Source organism: Triticum dicoccoides, chromosome 7A, assembly GCF_002162155.2.
Source record: "Triticum dicoccoides isolate Atlit2015 ecotype Zavitan chromosome 7A, WEW_v2.0, whole genome shotgun sequence".
Classification (NCBI taxonomy): domain Eukaryota; kingdom Viridiplantae; phylum Streptophyta; class Magnoliopsida; order Poales; family Poaceae; genus Triticum; species Triticum dicoccoides.
In genome coordinates this window covers 149,340,252-149,358,656 of record NC_041392.1, presented here as the reverse complement: position 1 = coordinate 149,358,656, position 18,405 = coordinate 149,340,252, and positions in this window count along the sequence as shown.

Below are 18,405 nucleotides of genomic sequence, written 5' to 3'. Positions count from 1 at the left end.
CTCCCACGCGTTCTGTTGCCTCCCGATGAACACGACGCATTCCATTGCCTCCCGATGAACATGACGCATTCCGTTGCCTCCCGATGAACACGACGCATTCCGTTGCCTCCCCATGAACACGAGACGACGCTGTTTCTCCGTTCCGACCAAGCCATGTACACGAGCCCTGGCCGTACATATGCGCGAGTAGGCGTTCGAGACCCTACCCGTATGTACACATACGTGGCCGTATTTTCTTTCTTGCACCCTGGACGATGTACGTATGTGTACATGCTACGTGGGCGCCTCTACTATGACACGTGCGCGCCTCTAGATCGACCAGTATGTACGTACACGTTCGCGACCAGAATGACAATGCTACATATGCTTCGACCAGGTGGGTCCCTACTGTCAGGCACTTCCTTGCCTGCGAAGATGTAGCTGGTGGGTCCCAGTAGTCAAGGGGCAAATCGTTTTGTTTTTTTTTGCCCGGACGCACTTCCTTGCGTGCGAAGGTGTAGCTGCTGGGTCCCAACAGTCAGGGGGGCGAATCATTTTTTTGCCCGGACGCACTTCCTTGCGTGCGAAGGTGTAGCTGGTGGGTCCCAGCAGTCGGGGGCGAATCGTTTTTTTTTGGACGCACTTCCTTGCGTGCGAAGATGTAGCTGGTGGGCCCAGCAGTCAGGGGGACAAATCATTTTTTTCAGACTCACTTCCTTGTGTGCGAAGATGTAGCTCTTGGGTCCCAGCAGTCAGGGGGCGAATCATTTTTTCGCGAAATACGGTGGCCCGTCCGGTCGGTCCCCGCTGTCAGGTGGAGGAATAATTATTTTGCGCGTAATAAGGAGGCACTTCCTTGTGGCTGCCGTGGACCCAACTGTCAGCCTCTCCACATTCAGTCCACGTCTGATGGAAGTCGTTCCTTGACCATGTTGACCACGTCGCGCCGAGAGAACCAGGGCGGTGGACGACGGCGAGGCCTAGGAAGGGGACAACGCGGAGCCAGGAAGACGCGGCAGTGGATGCACACGTGGAGAGGAGTACGAGGGTTCACTCGTTCGGCTGCGCTACCGTCGCTGCAGAATAACAGGGGGTGTGGGTGAGTGGAGGGATGGCCTGGCCAGCGGTGGGAGTAGTAGGGGGTGGTGAGGCCTCCGCGGCAGCACAGCCGGCCACGGGAGGCAGGAGCAGGCGGCATGACCGGCGCTGCTTTGGGCGGCTGGAGCAAGAAGACCAGAGGTTGAAGAAGCATGATGGCCGTTGGATGGACATCGTATGGTCACTTCAGCTAGAATCGTTTATATTGACTAAGTTGACCAAGGCCTTGGTACGTCAACTTAGTAGGCCCACAGATCAGCTTCCGAAACGGTGTGCCCCAGATGTCAGGGGGACAAATCATTTTTGGGGCGGGTGAAGCTAGAATATCCGAGATTGAAGAAGAAGCACGGCATCCGTTGGATGGACATCCAACGGCCACTGCTGCTAGAACCGTGTGTTGACTATAAGTTGACAAAGCCTTGCATACACGTCAACTCTGTTTTTTAGGGGACGCGACAACTTAGTAAGGCCAGAAGTGTGTGGAAGAGAACTTATAGCCCATTTGAGATTTGTAGAATGTGTAGCCCATTTTTGAATTCTAATGGAATTTACTACAGCCCATTTACAGTTTGTTAAAAGTACATCCCATTTCAACCAATCGTTCAAAACAGAATTCAATAAAATTTCCCACATTTCGATGGGATCCGAAATATTTTTATCCCGAAATTTCTAGTCAGATTAAATACAATTTCAATATAGATTTATATTACGTAAAAATCCAACAAAACATTATGCTCGCAACAATTAATGAAATTAAAATTTTCAATATCCAAAACTAATATTTTATAAAGTAATCATGTGTTTGGTGTATTTTTTATGGTTACTGCCCGGTTTTTATAATTACATCCCATTTATTATTTCTTAAAGCCCATTTTCTTGTTAAGCCTAATGCATCCCTACTAGGAAAGATTTGTAGCCCAGCGGGGCGGAGAATAACAACTTGACCTTGCCTGGTATTCCTTAAAAAAAGTATAGCTGGGCTAGCCATTTTCACCTTGAAAAAAAATTAATATCTGGGCTGGATATCTGGCCTGGGCTGGATATCTGGCCTGGGCTAGACGGGCCACAGCCCGCCCAGTTAATACCTGCAGCGATATTTTCGTTGTTGTTCAGAGGAGAAAAATTAATATCTGGGCTAAACATCGAAAAACTCTGTAGTGCTCACACCTCAAAAACACAAATACTGCTTGAGCTGTTTGGTCCCAGCTGTCGGCCGCTTCTTGTGCAATTCTCTTGTTTATTGACTACTACATTGGTTGACAATGGTGTGGGACCGTGATGTCAAGAAACTAGGAGGAAGCAAAATAAATTATAGTTATATATATATATTTATACACACACACATATATATATATAATAAGGAGGCACTTGCGTACGTGAGGCTATAGACCTGGTGGGTCCCCATTGTCATCCTCTCCAAGTAAAGTCATCTCCTCGCCCGCGCACGCTTTCCGCCCAAAACAGTCAGCGCCGCTCGCCCCGCTTCACAGTGCAGGCGATTGCTCTGCCTTCAAACAACACAAGTGTCGTCCGTCCGTCCATCTGCCGCCCACATAATGATACGCGGTTGCCGAGGCAGCTACTCCGGCGCCACACGTCCGTCCCTCCGCCCACCCACCATTGCTATATAAACTGTTGCGCCGGCCATAGCCGCTGTCATCCGCATCCGTTCCCTTTCTCCTATCCACACCACAACTGCCCACCATGGCTTCCTCGCGCTCCAGCGCTCTTCGGGGCGAGCGGACGATGGACCACAAGGAGATGGCAGCCATTGCTGCCGACCGGCTGGCCGGCAGGCAGCCGGAGGACGATGACGTCCCAATGCAGAACATGGTAGTCGACGATCCGGCGCCAACCCCCTCCTCCACGCCATCCTCGCCGGTGCATTGCACCATGACCATCGGCGAGGCTCGTGCCCTATATATGGACAGGGTGAGGCAGATGCGTGAGGAGCAGTTTCGGGAGGCGCAGGCCGACGCCGCCTACAACCACCATCTCCTCCAGGAGCACCTGCAGGCGGAGGAGCAGATCGCCGCAGAGCGGGTGGAGCAGGAGGCCCTGCTCGACTCGTACCGCTCCGCCCGCAAGGGCCGCCTCAAGCGCTGGCGGTACCGCATGCCGGTGGCGGAGGCTGTGGCCGCCTACAAAGAGGCTAGCAAAGAGGGTGATGAAATGGGCGAGGCACTGTTTGGCGAGAACAAGGACGAGGCAGAGGACAAAGCCGGCTCCAACGAGTCCCCGCTCCGCTGGCGTCGACGACGCCCTGCTCCGCCGAGGCCCCACGACGCCAACAACGAGGCAGAGGACACCGCCGGCTCCGTCGAGGCCCCACCCCACCAACAACGAGGCAAAGGACATCGCCGGCTCAGCCGAGGCCCCACCCTGCCAGCAACGTGGGTGAGGATTTCCACCGCTCCGCTGAGGCGCCGCCCGCCGGCAACGAGACAGAGGACATCGCCGGCTCCACCGAGGCCCCGCCCCGCTGCTAACGAGGCCGCGCCACACAGAAAACGAGGAAGAGTAGAACACAGTAGGTCACCGCTGCTCGGGACCAAGTAAGGCCACCGCTGCTACCCTCCGGTTGAAGCCAATCTAGGCGGGTTGACCATTGACGGCCGGTTAGCTTCTTGGCTGGGACGTGGAGTCGAAGAGCTGCGCTGGAGAAGAACGCTGCTTCTACTTAACTGCTGGTGCAGTTGGCTGACTGACACGTTGGCCCAACAGGCCACATGTCAGTTATGCAACTGCACCTGCAGTTAAGTCACTGAAGCTTCTGTTCGGCTCAGCGGGACACAGGTGGGTAGCTTCGGTTAATTAATTATACCTCCAACACACCCCTTTTTAGTTGAAGAATGTATGAAATGTAATGAAATCCGGCATGTTTATATGAAATCCGACCGTGTATGAATGAATTTATTTCAATTAGTTCGAATTCCTGTATCACTGGCATTGGATGAACATGCAAAACAATACGTACTAGCATTATTCCCAGGGTGATCACCTCGTTTGCAGCAGTTTCACATGTACTCCCTCCGGTCCTTTCTAGTCTGCATACAAGTTTTGTCTACAGTCAAAGTATCTCTACTTTGACCAATCTTATACAAAAAAGTATGCACTTTCACAATGTGCGAAGTAAAAAGGAACAGAAGGAGTACAAAGAGTTTGAGCAGCTTTTTAGCGTTTCTGTACATTGCAATCAAACACACAGGCCTGGCAATTCATAGAGAACATTCAAAACAATCGATGATTATGCATCTCAGCGACTCACATGTCAGAGGCAATATTTACTTCACAACTAAAGAATAAATAAAAAATTGATCGGTGCTGCTGACAGCAAAGGGCGTCCCATTCGAAAATATCAAACGCATGTCTTGCTAAAATCAATGAGCAAAATTTGACAAGGTTGTCCCATTCCAAAATATCAAATGCCTACGATTGTGGAATGGGCAGGGTTTGCCATCAGTTCGGACATTGACATGGCACCTCGTGCTAAATAAACCAGCTGTTCTTTTTGTGCAGTTCCACCAAAATCAACCAAATTCGCGCGTAGCTTGTATGATTTCGCCCTTATATGTTGCAACGCCTTGAACTTATCGGCACCTCCTTTCTTGTGGTGGAAATGAATGATTCGATGTATTCATGAACATTTTGTGCAGTTCCCATTGAATTCAAGCTGAGCACCCCTATTTGCACAAATACAAAAAAGTGATTAGTATAAAGCAAATTGTACTATGAATTGACAGTTTCAACAGCACATACATGGTCCATGTAGAGCACACTTTTAGAATCCTAGAACAACATTGTACTTGGGCATCACAGCAAAAAATGGAGATTTGTCAGTCCTTCTGAGCTGAAGTTAGTTTGGTATTATGGGGAGTAATGTAACCATCCTTCAACTGCTCCTTCTGATGAGAAGATAGACAAGGCTTCTTCATCCAGGCATAATCGGAACTAGTCACTTCACGTACTCCATATTCTTCTTCAGAGGAAGATGATCCTGTTGTGCAAAGACAAGAGGACTACTAAATGCTAGCATCCCTGTTTGCTCGGAAAAAAAGGAAAGGAAATATTTAAAATAGCACAGATGAAGCACTTCTCAAGGACAATACCACTTTTTCATGACAGTATTTAAACAGTAGCACAACACCAATAGAGATGACAAAGCTCAATCATATGGATGAAATCAGTGGGCGAGTACCAACCTTTGTCAGGAGGCTTATTGTGTAGAGCATACAGATGAAGCACTTTTTCGGAACCATCTGTTGCTATCTACGGTGGTGGCCATGCTTATTATATACTCCTCGATTAGTTTAATGTTTCCAACATCTTCTGGTGCAGTTCCACTAAAATATATGGTATCTTCAAAGAAGATCCCTGTTTGCACAAGTAGAGATAATTACATATTACATTAAGAGTGGCATCAAATCAGTGGCAAACAATTGCTCGTTCCAGCCATAACAATAAATTAAGATGCAAAACTATATCATTACTTGTGTCATCACAGTTCCAGTGCTTCATTACAGCACCGGGAGTTGATTTTTGTTTTTCTTCCGCTTGTTCTTCCCCTTCATCACTTGGTTCAATAATAGACAAGCTTTGCCTTTAATGTAAGATTTGGCATGTCAATTAGGGAGCAAAAGTATAGTACTAAACTTAATTTTCTGATGAAAGTGGCAAAATACAGGCCAACAGTTGTGAAATATCCTTATCTTACCTCAATGGGATATTACGGTGCACATACAGATTGGAAGTCTTGTCTCCATTTGTGCAGTTCACTAAAATCAAGCAACATTATTATACAAGTAGCACAACATATGAAAGCACACTGCAGAATCATGTGAAAGAAGACTAGTACTGACCTCTCATGATGCGGAATTCGAACAACTCACAAGAAGAAGATCTGAACCAAATTCGCCTTAACGGATAGGAAGCAAGATCTCCTCTTGTGCAGTTCCACTAAGATCAAGCAATCAAGCAACGTTGTCGGTGTGACATTTTGGTTGAACTGCACAAAACACTCTTAAAACAAAAGTGTTTTGTGTAGTGCAACAAAAGGTCACAATGGCAACGAGGTGAAGTAGATAACCCTGTTTACACAGAGGTGCAAAGGAAACAATTAGTGGTCAATAACGATGGATGACACAGAAGCCAACAAAAAGAAGCATCTACCTTATCTAAATGGGAAAGAAAGCAAGACAGTAGCATTTCTCAAACGGTGGCATTGATTAATATTAACATAGATATTATATTAACAATAAAATTCGTTAAACATGTAATTTGCTTTTAACTATGGCATTGCATCAATTTTCCAGCGGCATTATTAGAGGGTGTTTGTTTACAGGGACATTTTGGTGTAGGGACTAAAAAAACTCCGTGTCAGTCCCATCTAAACCAAACAGGAGGGACTTTTAGGGACTAAAAGTAGGAATTTTGGACTAAAGAAAGAAGACCCCGAGGGAGTCTTTTTGGGACTTTTTCCAACAGTTGCCCCTGCTACGCATCGCACCTTGTCTCTATTAGTTCATTACTAGGGGTAACATGGTCTTTTAGCATGTCATTTAATAACCTCTAGTCCATGTTTAGTCCCTGGAACCAAGCAGGTAGGGACTAGGGAGTTTTTAGCCAAACAGGGCCTTAGATTAACAACAACTAATGAGTTGCACGGGACAGTGGACACACCAACACCATGTGCATCTACCGATGTACTGTGGTCATGCACAGTCTATTGCAACAAAGAACAAACAACCAAGGAGCATATTTGTGTTGGTCCCAGTTTTGTTATCTTTAGACACCTTTCCCTATGTGAGCACAGCAAATCTAGTCCTACTCAAACTCTACAGCCTTGTCCCTTCCTTTCCTTTTTGAACTAGTACTTTCGCCCCTTCCTGTCCTCTTTGAACCATGTCCTAGACTTATGCGATACAACTTTCCCCACTACTTTCCCCCATTCCTTTCCTCTTTGAACCACATCCTAGATTCATGCTATACAACTTTTCCCCTTCATTTCCTCTTTGAACCATGTCCTAGATTCATGCTATATACAACTTTTCGCACTACTTCCCCCACTCCTTTCCTCTTTGAACCACGTCCTAGATTCATGGTATACATGCAGCTAGAGCAATGCATGTGGAGTAAGTAAATTATACCATAAGGTTCTTGGGGCGTAGTTCGGTGGGCGACGGGATGGCGACGAAGAAGAAGGGGTCGGAGGCCCTCCCACGCCGCCGCTAGGTGGAAAGTGAACAGCTGCGCCGGTAGTCCCTCGCTGACGGCGACAACGTTAAGCCTCCTTCACTTCCCGGCGTACGGATCCTGCTAGCTCTTTGAGCAGCAGTGAGGGGAGAGAGAGGCCAACGAAGTCTTGTTTAGATCTGGAGAGGGCAAGAGAGTGTGAAGAGAGAAACTACAAGCGCTGAGGCTCCAGCGGGAGAGGGCGAGAGAGTGTGAAGAGAGCAACTACAAGCGTTGAGGCTCCAGCGTGTATATATATACTGGAGAGAGTGTGTGAAGCGTGCAAACCGTAGAAAACATTTTGACCAGTCAAAGAATCCTCCTGGCACAAATTATGCTCAAGTGTAGTTATCGAACCCGAGACCTCAAGTTTGATGAGTGAACAGGCTAACCAGCTACACAACCCTCCCGTTATATTCAACAAGAGGGAAATAACCTTTTATACATTCCTGCATTCGTGTGACAAGCATGTCGTGTTTTTTTGTGTGTGTTGGTAGTCATTCGGATTTCTATCATAATCGTGTCATGTGGCTTTGGTGGCAAGACTATCCAAAGTGGTGCAGAAATAATGCAGCCTTAGTCACCTTACCTCTCTCCACATAGTACGTTGGGTCCCACCAGTCAGAGGGTGAAACAAACAAATTAATAAGAAAAATTAAAAGCGCCAACTGCTTAGGAACACTATCCAATTGATCCCTCTGTTCGCTCACGTACTATTTTAAGTGAATCCTTATTATAGCATGCACACAAATTTTGGGCACTTGTATTCGCCTTAAGTCAATGTGCCACCGTATCTCGTATACTTACTACTCCCTCCGTCTAGGTGTAATAAGTCACTTTAGAAGGTGCAACGGGACCAAGGTACGTGCGTGTGCGTGTGTGTGTGTGTGTGTGTTTAACAGCATGTGTGTGTTAGAGAGAGCGACAGATCGACCTACTCCTACAGAGAGATGTTGTGTAGTGTACGATTTTAGCCGCGATAGTCGGTGCATCCTCTCGTTTCCGGGCGTGTCCGGTAGGGACATGCGGACAGCTGCCACGCCCGCTCCTGACCAGCCTGGCCCACCCAAAGCCCCTCCATCACCCGCGCGCGCTTCCTGCCCGAAACGGTCAGCGCCGCTCCAAAGAATCGGTGCCGCATTCATGCCCGGGCAGAGCGGATGCGACCTCTCACTGGCGCAAGAGTGATGGTTGCTTCGTCCGTCCAACTTACTGCTGGGTCTATGTGATTTGATGGCTCATTGGTCTTTAATACTGAGGTGGTAGGACTGCTGGATGTCCCACGCTTTCGGCGCAAGGAGGTACTTCTACTAGATTACAATTTTCTCCATTCTTACAGCGGAGGCGTGCAAGAGTAGTGAAAACACGCAGGCTCAGTGATTACATGGCCCACCTCACACTATCACCGTGCGACACCTAACTCTTTACATAGTACTCCCTCCGTTCCTAAATATTACTAGATGAGTCCCCGCGCGTTGCCGCGGAACAACGGTATATCTCTCTGCACAAAATTATCGATTTCCTAGAACTAAAAAAATCTATAACCGCATGACAAATGTGGTAGCCAAACTAAATAAACTCCCATCATCATTTAGATCATCCCACGTAAGGAAAAAAGATCAGCCAACTCCTACTGCATAATGGGATTATATTTTTCTTTTTGACATGTTAATGGTACTTAAAATCTCACTTACATGCATGCTACCTCTGCATGCTTGCATGCAGACATGTTGATATGATTTAAAACCCACTCACATGCATGTGCCACGGTATTTCTGCATGCTTGCATGTGGCTTAGTGCGGAGCCTCTCAACGTCTAGATCAGACGGCTATTATGGACTGATTTACTTCATCTAACGACTACATCAATTTTGATGATGTGGCTCAAGGAGGGGATAGAGAATTCCTAGTAGTGGGGGCTAGCTATTACTAGTAGATAAGTCTTCGTAGAGATTCCACTACGTACGGAACAAAATGAATGAATCTACACTTAAAATGCATCTATATACATCCGCATGTGGTTCATGGTGAAATCTCTACAAAGACTTATATTTAGGAATGGAGGAAGTACTAGTATAGTATGTACTGTAATTTACCAGCGAGATAAATTTGTACAATGCTATGAAGCTTCCAGCTTCTGTTACATGTATCTTGCGTCCAAGGTTGCCCATTGCAACATTTCATCAAATACAAAGGAGACTAACATGCATGCTATTGCATCTCAATGATTGACAGATCATAGGAAATATGTACTCCCTCCGTTCCAAAATAAGTGTCTCAACTTTGTGCCAACTTTAGTACAAAGTTGTACTACTACTAAAGTTGACACTTATTTTGGAGCAGAGGCAGCTAAAGAAAAAAAAATGATCCATGCAGTCCCTAGCCCTTGAACCGTGAACCCTGAACAGGCTTCAATTTGCTGGCAACGTTCAAGCTTCCTAATAAATGAAGTTTGCAACCTTTTGACCATCAGATCATTTTGTGCAGTTTCACCAAAATCGAGATGAGCATCCCTGTGGCAAAGAAATTGAAGAAGCGTGATTAGAATAAGATTACTGGGACTAGTTGATGAGACATAAACTCATCACAAATACAGTACGTAGAAGCCAGTAGAGGTATGTGCGGGGCAAAGAAGTAGAGAAATATCCATAGGGAGTGATGTGGGTAGCTAGAGCAGTGGTGCAAGCCGGCTGTAAAGGGAGTTGTACCTGAGGGACGTAGCTCAACCTTGAGGAGGGCGCGGGAGTCGGCAACTGCCCACGTCGCGGCAGAGAGCAAGGGACGAAGGCAACCTCACCGGCTTTGTGAGAGAGAATGGCGGGGACCCCTGATCGGGACGTGCCGACAATGGGTTTTCGCCGTCGGCGACGGCCACCGCATCTACACTAAGCATCCACCCCTTCCCCAAGCGGATGTGATCCGCCGGGATGTTAGAGATGTGGCCACAATCGTTTTGTGCGAGAGAGTGTGAAGGGAGCAACCCCAGCAAGCAACCGTGTAGGCTGGCCCGTCCTGACTATGTATATAGTGGAGTTGTTTCCTTTTCTCTCCATATGAACCTATCATATTGTGTATGTGCCACTGAAGAAAAAAAACTTTATTTATAAATGACGCGGAACCTACTACTCGTTCTCCTATAACCTTGCGCTTGGCATCTCCAAAATATTAACCTTGCGATTGGCTCTTCACCTCTTCGGGAAGTCGAGCAATAATGGTAGTGCAATATATATCATTCTGGCTATATGAGATCGAATGAATTGATGCACGTCCACCACGTGGGCGAGGGTCGAGGGGCGAGGGAGAGTGCTACATACGGAGCAAAATGAGTGAATCTACACTCTAAAATACGTCTATATACATCAGTGTTTGGAGTATGTACTAGTAGTTCATATTGAAATCTACTAAAGGACATATATATTCCAAACAATATGATATAATCTCTATAACCAAGGTAGTAGGGACGAGGAGTAAACGGAGGGGTTGTAAATTTTTCTCCTCGTCCTGCGAGCCACCGCGCGCATGGGCGAGGGAGCGGGCGTAAGGCGGAGCAAGCTTCACCTCATCCTACGAGCCACCGCGCCCGTGGGCGGGGGAGACGGCGTACTAAGCAAGCTTCTCCTTGTTCTGTGAGTTGACGGGACACATCAAAAGTACTCCAGTGTATAGAGCCTTGCCTCTAAGGTAGGCCCCACATGGTTTGCCTCTTTTTTTAACATAACACGTCAAGTCGCAATTTGTTTGTTCACCCGTGGTAGACGATCCTCCCTCCACCAAGTGGACAACCAGTACACGTGCCAAATTACCACGTGGGCTGCATTTTTCGTACAGAAATGAGCTCCACCGTGTACCCGCACGGGTGTGGTTGGGAAAGAGACGGGAGTACGTGCGTCGTTCATGCACCTCTTCTCTTCATGCACGTCCCCCACCTACGTGGGTGTGTGTGAGAGATACAAACCGTGTTCGTGAGCATTTTTTGTTTTGTAGTTGGGGGTGGGGTGGGGGGTTGATTTTGTGAATTATTTGTGGGAATATGTGTCGATGACATCTCAAACAAAATTTTGCATGCAATGTGTTTGAAATGGAGGCCTATCCATATCATACATAGAGGGTCGGGCAATCCACGAGAAGAGAGGGAGGGGTCATAACTATCGATAGAATCGAAGAGAGGATCAAGTGGGTGGGTGCGAGATCGATGAAGAGAGCCATCGAAATTGTGTGTGTGTGCAAGTCAAAGATATAGGGCGACTGGCCTACCGGAACGTTAGAGGGCACATGTCAAGTTTGTGTGTGGCAGGGAGACATGACTAGAGCGCTCGATGTATTGGTGTGTGTGGGGGGAGGGGGTGGGGGGAGGGGTAGGCAGAGGCCTAACTATAAAGGTAGAACGACTCGTATATGTGTTGAGAAGGAGAGACCCAGCTATGTCTTGAGGGAGATTGGTCGACATCCATACATAAATGAAGCACGGGAAATATGATGGGAAAGAGAGAGAGAGAGAGAGAGAGAGAGAGAGGAGAGAGGGAGGGAGAGGGGTAGAGTGCTGGATGGGTGATGGAGTTGCTTCTCAAAGATGGTGGGAGAGGCCTACTAGACAAACTGAGGGTGGAACTGCAATGTTATCAATAAGAGTGGGGATGTGTTTCTGTGTGTGCCTGTGCGTGGTAGATCTATCGGGACGCATCCATGGATGATGAAGGGGAACCATGTGTTTGGTACTCAAACCTAAGTAGATCGATAGATCAATTGTTGTTTGTCGGAGGAAGGCAGAGACACAACTAATGAGGTAGATCGATTGACGTGTGGGTAAAAACGAGTTATAAGGACCTAGCTAGCTATATGTGTAGCGAGAGATCGGTCGGTGTACATCCATTTGTTAGAGGCAAATAAGGCCCAGTGAGACGGATAGACAGAGAGAATGGAGCTAGGAGGTGGTGCGAGAGGCCCAACTACTAGATAGATAGGGGGAGGAGTGTGCGGTTGTGAGATCGATGAAAAGAGGGGTGAGAGTTTACACGTGTGTCTGACCGTATGAGAGACATGAGGCAAGGACACATAAAGGAGGAGATTGAAGGTGTGTGTGTATGTTGTAGGCAGGCATCGCTGGAGAGGTTTATCGATCGGTGTGTGTCGGAAAGGAGTTGTGGAGACTCTGGGAGAACGACCTAAAGAAAAAAATGAATGTGCCCGGTGGATAGAATGCCGAGGGAGGGGGAGGGTGAGAAGGGCGTGTGCATGCACAAGAGAAAGTTAGTGCTAGCTACAAAGGTTAGAGGATTGTGTGGGTGTAAGAGACTAACAAAGATCATAATTTGATATGAAAGCGGATTCATATATTTGAATAGGAGATCATAGTGTTTTAAACATTGCATGCATGAATATAGCGGTGATGCACGTGTTGTGCACATTTTATACCATAATGTGATAATGCATGGCGTTTGCATCTCACAGCTAAATGCCGAACAATCTAAACCATACTATACATCAAACAATCTCACATTTTATTTGAATTTGTGATAATGTGTGGCTTTTGCAGCTTACAACTAAATATCGAACAATCTAAACAATACTATATATCGAACATTCTCACATTTTATTTGAATTTGTGGTAATGTGTGGTGTTTGCAACTCACATCTAAATACTTGTAGGCGTAGGGGGCGGGGCACCATACATAATGTGATAAACACATTATACATATGAGACATGGTTTAGATTATGAAGATCTAGCTAGAGCTAGAAATGTAATGTGATTTGAAATCAAAATAAAGTGGATTCAAAAAAGCTAGTTCGAGTTCATATAGTACACATAGTTCATATGTAACTCGAGACTAATCATGTGGTGTGCTGTGAAGATAATACACAAACGATGGTTTAACTTGACAATAATGATGATTGTAGATCTTACTAAAACAGATAAACGAATTCAAATGTTTTGACTTCACAACAATCATTACTGTAGATCTTATTCAAATAGAGAAACGAATTTAAATTTAGTTCATATTGAAGCGGTAGTATATACGTTTGGAATGCATTAAAACATTCATTTGAGTAGTAGGTTGCATGCATTATACACGTAGCGAAATATTTTAATTGAACATAACATGAATTCAAAGTTTTGAATGACATTTGTAGTGCACATTGATTTGGTACAGTACACGTTAGGCTTGTCCAGAAATTTCAACCCGCGCCTTGTTAGCCCGAAATATTTAAGATATATCTTTGTCTCGTTGTGCTCCGACAATTCCCTCCTTCTCAACCGGCGCCTTGCTATTCCGAAATTACAACGCGCGCGAAAACTCCCACCTCCTGTGAAATCCCGACACGCGAAATGCCCGTGGTACCCCTGAACCGAAAGAACCGCCTCAAATCGGTGGGGGTACTTTCATAACTTGCCCCACATTTTGGACAAGCACGTCTCTAAGCCATGGTTCCCCACTGCCATCCCATCCTCCCACCGATTCGTACACCGAGGCCGTGAAAACCCACGATGAAACCCCACACCCTGCTCCGTCCGCCACCCAGCCGGAGCCTCTTCCCCGATGACGTCGTCCACAGCAACACCTCGACGTCCCTCATCCACTGTACCGGATGAGGATCCGTCGTCGATCTCATCGTCCCGCCGGTTCAGCCACCCCGTCATCCACCTCCAAGGAGCTGCCCCGACGTTCCCCTTGTCTTTTGCGCCACTTCCATTCCCACACTGCCGTCTTCACCTGCACCACCGGAAGAGCATCATCATCACCGTTTCCTCGGATGAAGCTGTGGCCTAATCAGCGCCACCAAAGAGGTTGTACATTAATCGCTGCATTTTCTTCTTGATTCGTTCTCACGGTGCTGCTGGCGCTCGGTCCCGAGCCGACACGACGCGGCTCCATCCACGGCGGTGATACGTCTCCAACGTATCTATAATTTTTGATTGCTCCATGCTATATTATCTACTGTTTTAGGCAATATTGGGCTTTATTATCCACTTTTATATTATTTTTGGGACTAACCTATTAACCGGAGGCCCAGCCCAGATTTGCTGTTTTATGCCTATTTCAGTGTTTTGAAGAAAAGGAATATCAGACGGAGTCGAAACGGAATGAAATCAACTAGAGAAGTTATTTTTGGAAGGAAACCCGCATGATGGACTTGGACCCCACGTCAGAAAATACGAGAGGTGCTCACGAGGGTGGGGGGAGCACCCCCTGCCTCGTGGGGCCCCCATAGCTCCACCGACGTACCTCCTGCACCCATATATACCTACGTGACCTAAAACTTCCAGAACGCAACATAGATCGGGAGTTCCGCCGCCAGAAGCCTCCGTAGCCACCAAAACCAATCGGGACCCTGTTCCGGCACCCTATCGGAGGGGGGAACCCTCACCGGTGGCCATCTTCATCATCCCGGCGCTCTCCATGACGAGGAGGGAGTAGTTCTCCCTAGGGGCTGAGGGTATGTACCAGTAGCTATGTGTTTGATCTCTCTCTATCTCATGTTCTTGAGGTGATACGATCTTGATGTATCGCGAGTTTTGCTATTATAGTTGGATCTTATGTTTCTCCCCCCCCCCCTCTTCTCTCTTGTAATGAATTGAGTTTCCCCTTTGAAGTAATCTTACCGGATTGAGTCTTTAAAGATTTGAGAACACTTGATGTATGTCTTGCCGTGGATATCTGTGGTGACAATGGGATACCACGTGCCACTTGATGTATGTTTTGGTGACCAACTTGCGGGTTTCGTGACATTGGGAACCTATGCATAGGGGTTGGCACACATTTTCGTCCTGATTCTCCGGTAGAACTTTGGGGCACTCTTTGAGGTCCTTTGTGTTGGTTGAATAGATGAATCTGAGATTGTGTGATGCATATCGTATAATCATGCCCATGGATACTTGAGGTGACATTGGAGTATCTAGGTGACATTAGGGTTTTGGTTGATTTGTATCTTAAGGTGTTATTGTAGTACGAACTCTAGGGCTGTTTGTGACACTTATAGGAATAGCCAAACAGATTGATTGGAAAGAATAACTTTGAGGTGGTTTCGTACCCTACCATAATCTCTTCATTCGTTCTCCGCTATTAGTGACTTTGGAGTGACTCTTTGTTGCATGTTGAGGGATAGTTTTATGATCCAATTATGTTAGTATTGTTGAGAGGACTTACACTAGTGAAAGTATGAACCCTAGGCCTTGTTTCCTATCATTGCAATACCGTTTATGCTCACTTTTATCACTTGCTACCTTGCTGTTTTTATTATTTCAGATTACAAAAACTATTATCTACCATCCAAATACCACTTGTTTCACCATCTCTTCGCCGAACTAGTGCACCTATACAATTTACCATTGTATTGGGTGTGTTGGGGACACAAGAGACTCTTTGTTATTTGGTTGCAGGTTTGCTTGAGAGAGACCATCTTCATCCTACGCCTCCTACGGATTGATAACCTTAGGTCATCCACTTGAGGGAAATTTTCTACTGTCCTACAAACCTCTGCACTTGGAGGCCCAACAACGTCTACAAGAAGAAGGTTGTGTAGTAGACATCAAGCTCTTTTCTGGCGCCGTTGTCGGGGAGGTGAGTGCTTGAAGGTATATCTTTAGATCTTGCAATCGATTCTTTTAGTTTCTTGTTTTATCACTAGTTTAGTCTATAAAAGAAAATTACAAAAAATGGAATTAAGTTTGTCTCATACGCTTCACCTTTTTAATATCTTTCGTGAGTATGATGGAAAGGATAATTGTGCTCAAGTGCTAGAAGAAGAAATCTATAAAATGTTTGGCACTAAATATTTGAATGATGAGCATGATTGCAATGTTGTTAGTATGAATTCCTTGAATATCCATGATGCTAATGATATGCAAAGCCACAAGCTTGGGGAAGCTATGTTTGATGAAGATGATATTTTTTGTTCCCCAAGCTTTGATGATAAAATTTACTATGATGAAAGCATGCCTCCTATCTATGATGATTATTGTGATGACCCGTATGCTTTAAAGAATAATGATAACAATGAAACTTGTCATCTTGATTTCAATTTTCAATCCCATGATAGTTACTTTGTTGAGTTTGCTCCCACTATCTCGAATGAGAAGAATTTTGCTTATGTGGAGAGTAATAAAATTTCTATGCTTGTAGATCATGAAAAGAATGCTTTAGATGCTGGTTATATTGTTGAATTCATTCATGATGCTACTGAAAATTATTTTGTGGGAGGAATATATGCTTGTAGGAATTGCAATAATATCAAGTTTCCTCTCTATGTGCTTAAAATTTTGAAGTTATGCTCGTTTTACCTTCCTATGCAAGTTGATTCTTGTTCCCATAAGTTGTTTGCTCACAAAATCCCTAAATGTGCTAGTCATATTCTTCATGATGCTCTCTTTATGTTACAATTCTTATCCTTTATGTGAGCATCATTGAAATCATCATGGCTAGCTAGGGGCGTTAAACGATAGCGCTTGTTGGGAGGCAACCCAATTTTATTTTTGTTCCTTGCTTTTTGTTCATGTTTAGTAATAAATAATCCATCTAGACTCTGTTTAGATGTGGTTTTATTCTTTTAATTAGTGTTTGTGCCAAGTAGAACCTTTGGGAAGACTTGGGTGAAGTCTTCATGATCATGCTGTAAAAACCAGAAACTTTAGCACTCACGAGAATTACTGCCATTTTTATTTGGAGAGTGCTATTTAGTTAATTATTTTTTCAGGTTATTAATAGATAAATTACTCAGGTACATCAATTTATTTGAGAATTTTATGAGTTCCAGAAGTATACGTTTGATCCAGATTATTACCGACTGTTTTGTTTTTGACAGATTCTATTTTTTGTGTGTTGTTTGCTTATTTTGATGAATCTATGGCTAGTAAAAGAGTTTATAAACCATAGATAAGTTGGAATACAGTAGGTTTAACACCAATATAAATAAATAATGAGTTCATTGCAGTACCTTGAAGTAGTGTTTTGTTTTCTTTCGCTAACGGAGCTTACGAGTTTTCTGTTAAGTTTTGTGTTGTGAAGTTTTCATGTTTTGGGTAAGGATTCGATGGACTATGGAATAAATAGTGGCAAGAGCCTAAGCTTGGGGATTCCCATGGCACCACAAGGTAATATTCAAGGACAACCAAGAGCCTAAGCTTGGGGATGCCCCGGAAGGCATCCCCTCTTTCGTCTTCATTCATCGGTAACTTTACTTGGAGATATATTTTTATTCGCCACATGATATGTGTTTTGCTTGGAGCGTCAATTTATTTTGTTAGGATTTGCTCACTGTTATTTAGAACAATGTTTTGCATCTTTTATTCCAATAAAAGTGGCATTGATAGTCTTTACTATGCCTATGTTACAAGTCTTCATGTTGCTGTTTGAAAACAGAAAGTTTATCGCGGTTGCAATAATTCCCTAGAAAAGTCAGAATGTGATAAAATGTTGAAACCTTTTTCATATTAAGCTCTAATAAATTTACTACAGTGGGAATTTTCTTTCATAATTTTTGGAGTTAGGGAAGTATAGATGTTGCAGCATTCTTTACAGACTATCCTGTTTAGGCAGATTGCTGTTATGTTTGCATTGTTTGCATATGTTTGCTTCTTTAATGATTCTATTTGAGGATAGGACTATTAAATATGCAGAGGAATTTAGTATGCAATGTTGAATAATAATTTTAGTGATTTGCTACAGTATAGTATGATAAGGTTTTTGCAATGGTTTATACTAACTTATCTCACGAGTCCTTGTTGAGTTTTGTGTGGATGAAGCTTTTGAGATTTAGGGAGACTGTGATATGAGAGGAATTAAGGACACACAAAAGCTCAAGCTTGGGGATGCCCAAGTCACCCCTAGATAATATTTCAAGAAGTCTCAAGCGTCTAAGCTTGGGGATGCCCCAGTTGGCATCCCACCTTTCTTCTTCAACAAACTATCGGTTAGTATCGGTTGATCCTAAGTTTTTGCTTCTTCACATGATGTTTGCTATTATTAGATGTCATTTTATTTAGTTTTGCTTGCTGTTTAAATAAAGTATCATGGTCTGAAATTATTGAACGGGAGAGTATTCACATAGTTGCATAATTATTCGACTACTCATTGATCTTCACTTATATCTTTCGGAGTAGT